Genomic DNA, 10,511 nt, shown 5'->3' on the forward strand with positions numbered 1-10,511 from the left:
TCAGCCAGCACAACAGTCAGCAGATCAACGTAGCACAGTTTTAGGTTGACTCAGCAATCGAATCCACCAAAACAGAGCCACCTTTCCTTCCAGATTTATACGTGGGTTATTTTTCTGCCAGAGATAAATTGTATTGTTTGTAATTAGTCTAATAATACACTGTCAATTTTGACAACATTTTTGTAATTATTTTGTATAAATACTTCACTGTTTTGAAGTATTAGGGGTTGATTTCTGAATGTAATTTCCTCGACATATTGTAATTTTTCAAAGTACTGGAGCATCAATAATACAGGGACCTTTCACAGGATTCATGTGGTGTACCAAATGGTGATGTGTTTCTTCTGTTTATTTGTTTAAGCATTGTTTTTCTCTCTCTGTCATTCTGGAAATCTCAATTATTTAACAGAAACTGTGATGAATAGGATTTGTTATTTAGAGCAACCTATTCTGGCTGTTGGTAATTTTAATGTTTTCTGCTGAAGTCAAATTAAGGAATTCTTAATTGCTCCTTAATTTCTTCTGAGCCTTACATTTATGTTTCTTTCACAATCCATTTACATTTCTGAAAAGATCAAAATAGTGCAACCTAGCTTGCCCTATGAGAACTCCTCTAAAACTTGATGCCAAATCCAGTTTAATCTATAGACTCCATAGCCCAATGGAATTATGACAATTTAATCAACCAAACCTTTCAATAAAACAATCAGTACACTCATAGCTAGCCTAAAATTCACATAAAACAAAGCTAAATTTTACAGAGAGATCCCTCTCTAAAGCTGGCAAGGCTAGATCCCAACTTCCAAAGTGGTCTTGATGTTTTCCTATGTGTTTACTCCCTCAAACTCAAAAATACAGAATGGTAACACCTTGCATCACAACAACCTTTGCAACATAACAATCTTCGCAACATTTTGTCATCAACAATCAACAAGCATATGTAACCAACAAGGATGTGTAAAAAATTCCAAAGAAACTATGCCATCAATGACACCCTTTGCTATCCTACTTTGTTGCTCCTTTGTCATAACAATATATGCAAAATTATCAACATGCAATTAGATGAATCATGTAATAACAACATATGAAATCGAGCTCTAACAAACTATTTTCCTTCACCTCCAAGGCATAATAATACTTGCATCCACACAAGCATGCCATCAAAAATACATGTTCAACTATGCATACATTAATTGCATTATCAATTACTTATCGTGTTGCTCCTTTAATGCTGCTTTGCATCACATACTTGTCTTGCAGTCTCATTTCCTAACATCTTTGCAACCCCTCTTCAACATTGATATATGCAACAATTCTTACAAAATCATTCAACAAGTACAATGCATCAATCCATAACATGCTCAACACCACTTTTCATTCCCCTTTTCATCACACTATACAACATAATCCATAGCATCACAATATAAGTAAAAAGCCTCTAACAAAAATCTCCTTCATGGATTTTCCTTAACAACAACATCTATGTAATACATCGGCCAACAATATAAGCAACAAGGCACAAACATACCTCAATATCAACAAAGCCTCTGCAACCTACCTTGCCATCAAGCATAACAATGATCAACAATATAGTAACATGACAACATAAGCATAACTTAATGCATCACATTGCCTCGCTTTGCAACTCTTCAACTGATCTCTGTTACATAATAATTTCTGCAATATTCTTTATTCTACCTTGTTGGTCATGAACATCAAGCATACCTTGTTGCTCTTGTTGTTCCATTGTCATCAAGGAAAACAATGCCTACAGAGGCCACCAATATCCACCTGGATCATAAAAGATGTTCAATTTGATTAAGATCTCCTAGCCTGTGAGCCTAATTCGCCATTTGTGCCATCTTTGGCTTGTGATCCATTTTCTTTTCCTACTACAATATCTTTAGATGATGATGATGATGAGGATGAAAATAAACTTCTACATTCTGACCTTCCTCCAGATGATTCCATTGAATATGAACTTTCACCAACATAACAACTTCTTAGATGGGTATGTTCAACACAAGAAGTAGTCGGTGATCTTCGTGATCTTACATATCAATTGTAACACCCTCCTCCCACATTTACCCAAGTTACCGGCCTATCAGGGTAAACATGTGACGAAGAGTTACTATGATATGATTCAACCTCTTAGATCACCTTAAGTAAGTGGAATCGACAAACCAAATACCTTAATGGCTTCCCTATCAAGTGTTATAGGACCCACAAGGGCTAAACCACCATTCCAGGTGCCCAAACCCTGAGTTAAACCTCTTTTTTTAGTGCCCTTATCTCTGAAACATGCACAACACTGCCTAATTTCAACTAAAACCCTCCAGCCGAACGCATGAAGCCTACAAGGAAGCGACTGCAGTCTCGTTCACCCAATTCTGTGCCTGCGATTGCGACATTTAAGCCACTTTTTTTCAACTAGGATCCATAACTCTACCCATAACTTAATGAAACTTTCCAGAACCATGAATGAAACAAGGACAAAGCCTTCCATGTAAATATTAGACACGAACTTGACCTAAAAAGGCTTAGCCATGACATTCATTCTGTCAAACATATCATGAACATGAAATCTACAAGTCATAAATACACATGAACATAGAGGTCTCATACTTATTTGAGAACCATCAAGAAGGTCTAATGCCTTCTCATATTAGCTGTAATAACATTTATTAGGTCATGCATTCGATAACCAATCACATATTCATCAAACATGTCAAGAGCCATAAATAATATACATCATATAACCAACATATAACCAACACATCAACCAACAATAACCAACATATAAACTCTGGCAACTCAACCATAATGTCAGCATCATTATAAATACATATGCTCATAGATAACAATAGAAAATACCTCTTATTAATATATGAAAATGCCAACCAAGTCAGGGACTTCCACGTAGCACCCAACCATAGACTAGGATGAAGCAAATATTTCTTCATCCAATCACCTCCATGCCATATTCCAAGCATGAATGCGGGATATCATGGAATAAACCAAGCAAAACCAAACTAGGGCTTCTAGAGGCCAAACCACCTCAACCCTCAACCAGTGATTCCACCTCATGGTCAGACATCACTAACCATCACCAGATTGGTCTCTACCTAGGTTGTCCAAGGCTCTAGAGCATTTGTTCCAACCAAGGATTCCAGGACTAGTAACTCAACCCACAATTGTTGTTGGGCTCCAGAGCGTTTGTCCAACCAGGGCTTCCAAGACTAGTAACTCAACCCACCAAGGGATCTAAAGTTTTTGTCCAACTAAGGCTTCCAAGACTAGTAACTCAACCCAAGTTGTTACAAGGCTTCCATTGTGTTTGTCCAACCAAGCCCCCAGGAACTAGTAACTCAATCCATGACCATAAGGAACATGAGAACCAACCAAAAAACAGAAGGAAAGAGACCCACAACACCATGGTTATTTATGAAATGGCAAGGCTAGGCAAAACCACTGTCAATCTAGGCAAACCTCCATGCAATGACAACTCATAACCAAGAAACCGCATGCATGTGCCATGCATGCAAAAATTAGTAAGGAAACCATACATGTAACTTGATACCTGCATGTAATCCAGATGTAACTGTCAATCCGCCTGTTCCCTTGTGCTTTCCTGCTTGCTTTGCCTTTTTTCTTCAAATCCAAAATATGCCACACTCCTCTGAGAGTGCTATAAGAAAAATCTAAATGTCTAAGAGTATTAGAGAGAGAGAATAGAACGAGAGCTCCAAAACTGAACTAACAAAAGTTAACACAGAAAAAAAGCCATGAACTGATCCTTAGAACCCTTTTTATCATCAACGCCTCTATTTTCTTCAATTTCCATTATTTTTCCTTCATTTTCCTCCTCATGTGCAACCTGTGACCTTTCATGTTCCTTTTCTCCCAATTCCCATTATTTTCATAAATAAAAGCCAAATAATGCCTCTTGCCTTTCTAAAGCCTTTGTCGTTGCCTTTGCCAATTTCCTTAGCCACAATAAACCAAATGAACACCCATTAGGATGTTTTTCCCACCATTCAGCTTGGAACACATGTCCCATGACCTTGGTCTTATTTATTTTTTTACACAGAAAATCAGCCAAGGGTTGTTACATAACCCTCCCCATTGGGGGAACACTATCCTCGGTGTTCTTTGACACCTATAAACCAACAAACCGCTGAAAACAAAACATATTTCCTATGGATATTTATAACACAACTCATTGCAGTATTTACAATGACCACTACTGAATATATGACAATCATACCATTTAATGGAGCTTTATAACACAGGTCGTTACGGTATTTACAATAATAACCACATATACACTTATACACATTTGCTTCAACCAACAAATAATCATATTGTCTATGGACCTTTATAAATCCAACTTGATACAATAATATACAAATATATACATATGCACATTTGCTCAACCAACAAATAAAAGGATATGGCAGTATGAGCAACAATGGAATCAAAAGGCTCACACCTCCACCCTCAAAATAATACCAAGGTTCACTTCCTTCCCAGGAAGTCCAGAATCCATTGTTAAAGTAAAAGTTGTACCCAATGTCCAATGCTACAATCTTGCGCCACTTTTCCTCTTAGTGAAAAGTTACTGACTCATTGTTCCAGGGCACACTCCCAGTGTGCATCTGATTCCATATGGAAATGCTAATGACAAAAAAAAATCCATCCCTTCCATTCTCTTCTCTGCTATAGAGTCCCTCGGGCAAGCTGGTCACCCCCTTCCGTGTAGTCACAGACCTTCCAAGATCCATGGGCACCCCTTCTCTGCTACAACGTCCCTTGGGCAACCCCTCCCTTGGAAAGGTTTCCTTGCATCAAAAGGTCAAAAAACCAAGGCATATCCTTACCTCAAAACCATCATACATGTCATAGCATGCTCATGGAAATGAATGGACACTATTGGGTACCAGTGTCCCACAATGGCCCTGCTCCTAAAGTGCTTTACCAACATATTGTTGCATGTTTCATTTCTTTTGTTGTTGCTGCTAATTCTTCTAGTCAGTTCCAACCACCCAACCCGAGAATTTTCCATGCTTTCTTGTACCAAGCACATAATTTCCATTAGACTCAAAACAAATTGAAATAAATTCACACCATACCTCATCAGTGGTCAGTCAATAAGGTACACCTACAATTTTGTCTACTTCCTGTCACAACAAGTCAAGCTAATTGTTTGATCAAATCATCATGTATAAACATATCACGTCTAATTAGCTCAAAGCGAAACCATCATAAATAAAAATCATGAATCGCATGCAATTATCATAAACCATAATCATAAATCACATGTAACCATCATAAATTAGAGTCATAGAATACATGCATTATAAAAATGAAATAAAATACCAATACTTATCCTTCAATCGGTCCTTTCCTTCTACTTTTGTCATTTGTCCTTTTCGTACACACACCATATTGGTTGCCACACCATGCAAGCACCTAGTGCCTTCTCTCCTCTTCAATCCCATACACATACACACAATATACATCACAACACATACACTTACACCTGGTGTACAACACAACACAATACATACACCTACACCCAACATACAACACAATACATACATGTACACAGAGTACAACACAACAAATACATATGACATGATACATCAGCTACACAATACCCATAACACAATATAATAGTACCACACGTGCACAACATAACGTGTGCAATATGTACACAATATCGCATGTACATAGTGCCACCGCACAACACCACATGTACACAACACCACCTGCACAACGTGCACACAACACCACATGCACGATGTGTACATAACTCCAAATGTACACAACACCATATGCACGACATGTACACAACACCACCTGCACACAACACCATATGCACGACATGTACACGACACCACCTGCACACAACACCCCATCAATAACATATACACAACACCACATGTACATAGCACCACATGTACAACATGCAAGCAACACCATATGTACACAACATTGCATATGCAACATGCATAAAGCATCATTTTTACACAACACCCCATATCCAACATGCGCACAACACCATCTGTACACAACACTGCATATCCAACATGCCCACAACACCATCTGTACACATCACTGTATAAACATCATGTACACAACATCGCATGTATACAACATTACATGTACAACATGTACAATATGTACAACATATACATAATAATAGTATTGCACATCCAAATACCACATTGCCTCTACCTGGAAACATTGCTTCTAGTGTCTTTCCACCGCCCATGATTGCCCCAACATGTCGTAGAACACACTACTTTCATTTCGTTGATGTGTCCCTCAGCATTACCTATCATAATATAGAAATAATATGATCACATAATATCAATTCATATCCCTGAACTCATAGACTTTTCAGGGCTACTCCTCCCACTTTATTCCTCATAAGACCAGGAAGATCTTCATGCCATTCACTTGCATAAGCAATGATTGATTCACAAGAATGATTCCTAACAACCCTGTCAGATAGTGACATATATACATAGATAAATACATATATATAAACATTACCATAAAACAATCATGATCATGTAAAACGTGACATACATACATGTATACATATATAGACATCAATGCAATCATGATCACAACATAATCACTAGATATAGTAAGGTCAAGGTAAAGACAACCCCCTTTATCCACACACAACATGCATAACATTGAGAACAACAGTTCCCACTTTAGCCAAGGCATTTGATGCCTCAAATCCTTTTTATTTACCTTTCCTCATTACTTTCATCATGACTGTCCTACCACTGTCCATTTACCTCAATAGACCCAACCAATCCAACTAGTTGTCATACTATTTCATTCAACTACCCTTATACATGCACCAAGCTTCATCTGGGTCTTACATTACCTGTTGGGTTTCATTTAGCTCTCCTCGAGCTCAATTAACTTCCTCCTTCCCAACCAATTCCCAAGACCCTCAAAACACAAAAGGCAAGAACAAGAAACAAACAAGAAGAAAACCATGAAAAATGAATAGCAATACGACACCATAAACAAAGTGGTATGGCCATACACTAGACATAAGCAAAATTGCAAATCAAGCAAAAAAAAAATCAAAAAACACTGAAAGCACAAAACTAGTAACATACACCATGACTTAGTTCCCCGTGGGTTCCCGATGCTTCCAAGGGGAAGCTCAACCCGAGCCTTCTTCAAGATTTCGTGGCAATCTCTTTTTCCATGCAATACCCTGCATCATACTACCATAAACACATAATTGTCAGTGCATAAATAGATATACAATATACTAGTTACCTTACCTTGGTGTACGCAAGCATGTTGACTTGAAATTGAACACATATATATATATCAACTCTCAAGGGACTCCAATTCCTTGACAAATCCAACTATAACTAGGAAACCAAATGTTATACCTATCAAATTCATGTTCATGAATATAGCACATATTCACATAATGTTAGACAAAATCAAGGTTAAGAAGACGTCCTGTATGCAAAGCACTCATACATTTGGAATTGTGGTTCCAAACATAGCCAAATGAATTCTCACCCATCTCCTTTCTTTAACGGTTTACCTTGCTACAATTGAAGCTTATTATGCACTATCATATCACCCAACTGTTAGTTATATAAACAAATCAACTATTATGTTGTCACGCTTGTTAGAGTCGGTCTAGTAGCCCTCCACCAGAGATCAAATCTCTTTGCATTTCATGATTAGGTGTCCCATCAGTGTGATCATGTTGCATTCCGTTAGGCATGCCATAACTCTGGTGGAGGAGTTTGTGTCTTTTATTCCCCTCCCGTTTGGCACTGCTGGTTCAGGTTTGTTTAAGTAAATAAAATCTTCAAAGGGTCATTCATCTTGTTTTAAATTTCGAGGTCTTAGGTCTAGGGTTGAGTCAATTTTTCTCTTGAGAGGTCATAAAGGACCAGCAGGCCAGAGGGATGTCGTTCATAAAACATCATTTCAATAATTCTCATTATTGTACAGCTAAATTTTCACCTTGTTTTCAAAATTCTGTTTTTGAAAAACAAAGGTCATTATCTCGTTTTTGTAAAAAATTGTCAAAATTTCAAATTCTCCAAATGTTGAAGCGCAGCCTTGGTCTCCTTTGCCAAAGCATCTCAGAAGCCATCCCTGCAAAAATTTTCAGAAGAAATCATCATTTCAACCAATTTTTTTCAAAAAAAGGAAACCAGAAGTCAGAGTCAATTAATTCAAAAAGTGTCAACACTCAAACATTATAAAGTGGGTTTTGGGCAAATAAAAATAAAAAAGGAGCCTATAAAAGCACATCACTCTTCATTAGCAACTCATTTGCCTCTCACAAGCCAAGTGAATCCTTGCAAAGGCGATTTCAAGAGTCATTGAGCAAATTGGGCAGTTTCAGGGGTGCGCTACGCATCAGCTGAGGCGCACTACGCACCCAGGGCGCGCTACACATCAACGCGACTTTTCCAGTGCATTTTTACTCAGGCGCTACGCATTGGGCAAGGTGCGCTACGCGTTGGGTTTTTCGCCCAATAAACTGCCAGCAAGCTACCAAATCCTCTTTTCTCTCAAGCAAATTTCAGGTAGGCCTCTCCTCCATGGCTAGTTTGGGTTTTGCAAGATGAATGAGAAATTAATATGTTAAAAATGCCATGAAAATGAGAAGTTAAAACCCTACATTGCTGTGGAAAATTTAAAGACTTAGTTGTGCTAGGGTTTCAAAGTATTTTGCTGTCCAAGGTTGCCCATTTTTTATCCCTCTTTTCCCTCATCTTCACCAACATTCTCCTTCAAATTTTCCCATAAAATTTTATAATCTTCCTCTCTAAAATCCCTAAAACCTACTAAATTCCCAAACTCTACTTCACCTTAAAATCCCACAATATTATGATTTCCCATGTTGCCTTCCCTAAATTCCTTATTTATGTTTATTGTCCCTAATTCCCTCATGTTCGCCTTTCCCTAACAATCCCCTTGTATTTATGTCCCCTTGGTGACAGCATTTGAAAAAGTCAAACAACAGTTAATTGGGTGCAAAGTCAGCAATACATTTCAGCCATCTTGCCTTCAAAACCATGTCAGAAACTGAATCAGATTATGAGCAAAGTTATGACAGTGATTCGACACCGGAGATAGAAGTGCCAAGGAGGCATCATAAGGGTGGTAAAGGTGGTCGGCATGTCAGGGAGGAGCCCACTTCTTTGGCTCAGTTGTAAGCTTGTCCACTTGCAATGACATGTTTTCAGTATCAATCATGCTTTGGATATTGTGAGCGGATCTCGCAAATTCAACATCACAGAGAACTAGTCCACTTGTTTGTCCTACATTTGCACAATGGTCAGGTGAACCTTGCAGGAGTGGACTTCACCCTATCACCCGAAATTGTTGCTCAAGCCACCGGGATACCAAATGTTGGGGAGGAGTGGAACAAGCGCCAGCAACTAGACAGATTTCATTATGAACCATATATCAAACCCGGGTGTATGAGACACCTAACTGCTGTTTTTCCCTTCAGATTCCTAAGGGATGAGTATGCACCCTTGATGAGGCTCATTATGCGCTATTTCACTTGTGAGGGCAGATTTTCACGTTTATATTCGTACCATATCCGTTTGTTGATGCATTTCACCTGGGTACGAATGACGAACATTCCATTTTTCATGTGCCGAAATATAGAGAGGATGGTGCCCTTAGTGCAAAGGAAGAACCCCGCACAGCAACACAAGAGTATATATCATTATGCACTGATCGAGATCATAGTGATGCATCAGTTGGCACAGCAGGGTATTGCTTGGGAGGATTTCATCTCTCGCGACTTCTTCACGGTGCCACAGCCACCCCCTGAGATTGTCCCTGATGAGGGAGGGCCTTCACATCAGTTTCACATTCCAGAGCCCGAGCATGTCAGCACTCCAGCATGTGTTACATATCAGAGAGGCCACAGGGCCTTATTTGCATCTGCACGGCGAGTATTATCTCCACACCAGGTGGAAAGGGTCTCGCCTTCTTCATCAGCACAGCGAGTGTTATCTCCACATCAGGTGGAAGGGGCCTTGCTTTCGACAGCAGCACAGGTACAGGAGAGAGGCAAGCAGCCCATGATTGATGAGGGACCATCAGGTGATCCGGACATAGACATTATTGACCTTGACATCAGTTCTCCTAGCTCGGAGCTAAAGGAGATCATTCAGCAACAGAAGGCTGAAAATCGCTTGTTGCAATAGAAATTGGAAACGGCTAATTGGACAATCAACTACTTGGAGCAGCGTAACAAGCAGCTAGAAGATGAACACACTCTTGATGAGTTGCGGCGAATCCGAGAAGACCGAAACTTGGCCCGCAAGAGACCCGGTGATTTGACACCTATTGAGCAAGGGTCTATGCTCATCCGGGTGAACACTCATTTAGAGAAGTTGCTAGCCAAGGCAAACAGGGACAAAGATATGCTCCGCCACATGAAGAATCATTATTGGGCCCGCATGCATGTGTGCAAA

This window comes from Pinus tabuliformis, chromosome 6 (assembly GCF_031772625.1).
Source record: "Pinus tabuliformis cultivar Carrire ecotype Pingquan chromosome 6, CPIR1, whole genome shotgun sequence".
Classification (NCBI taxonomy): domain Eukaryota; kingdom Viridiplantae; phylum Streptophyta; class Pinopsida; order Pinales; family Pinaceae; genus Pinus; species Pinus tabuliformis.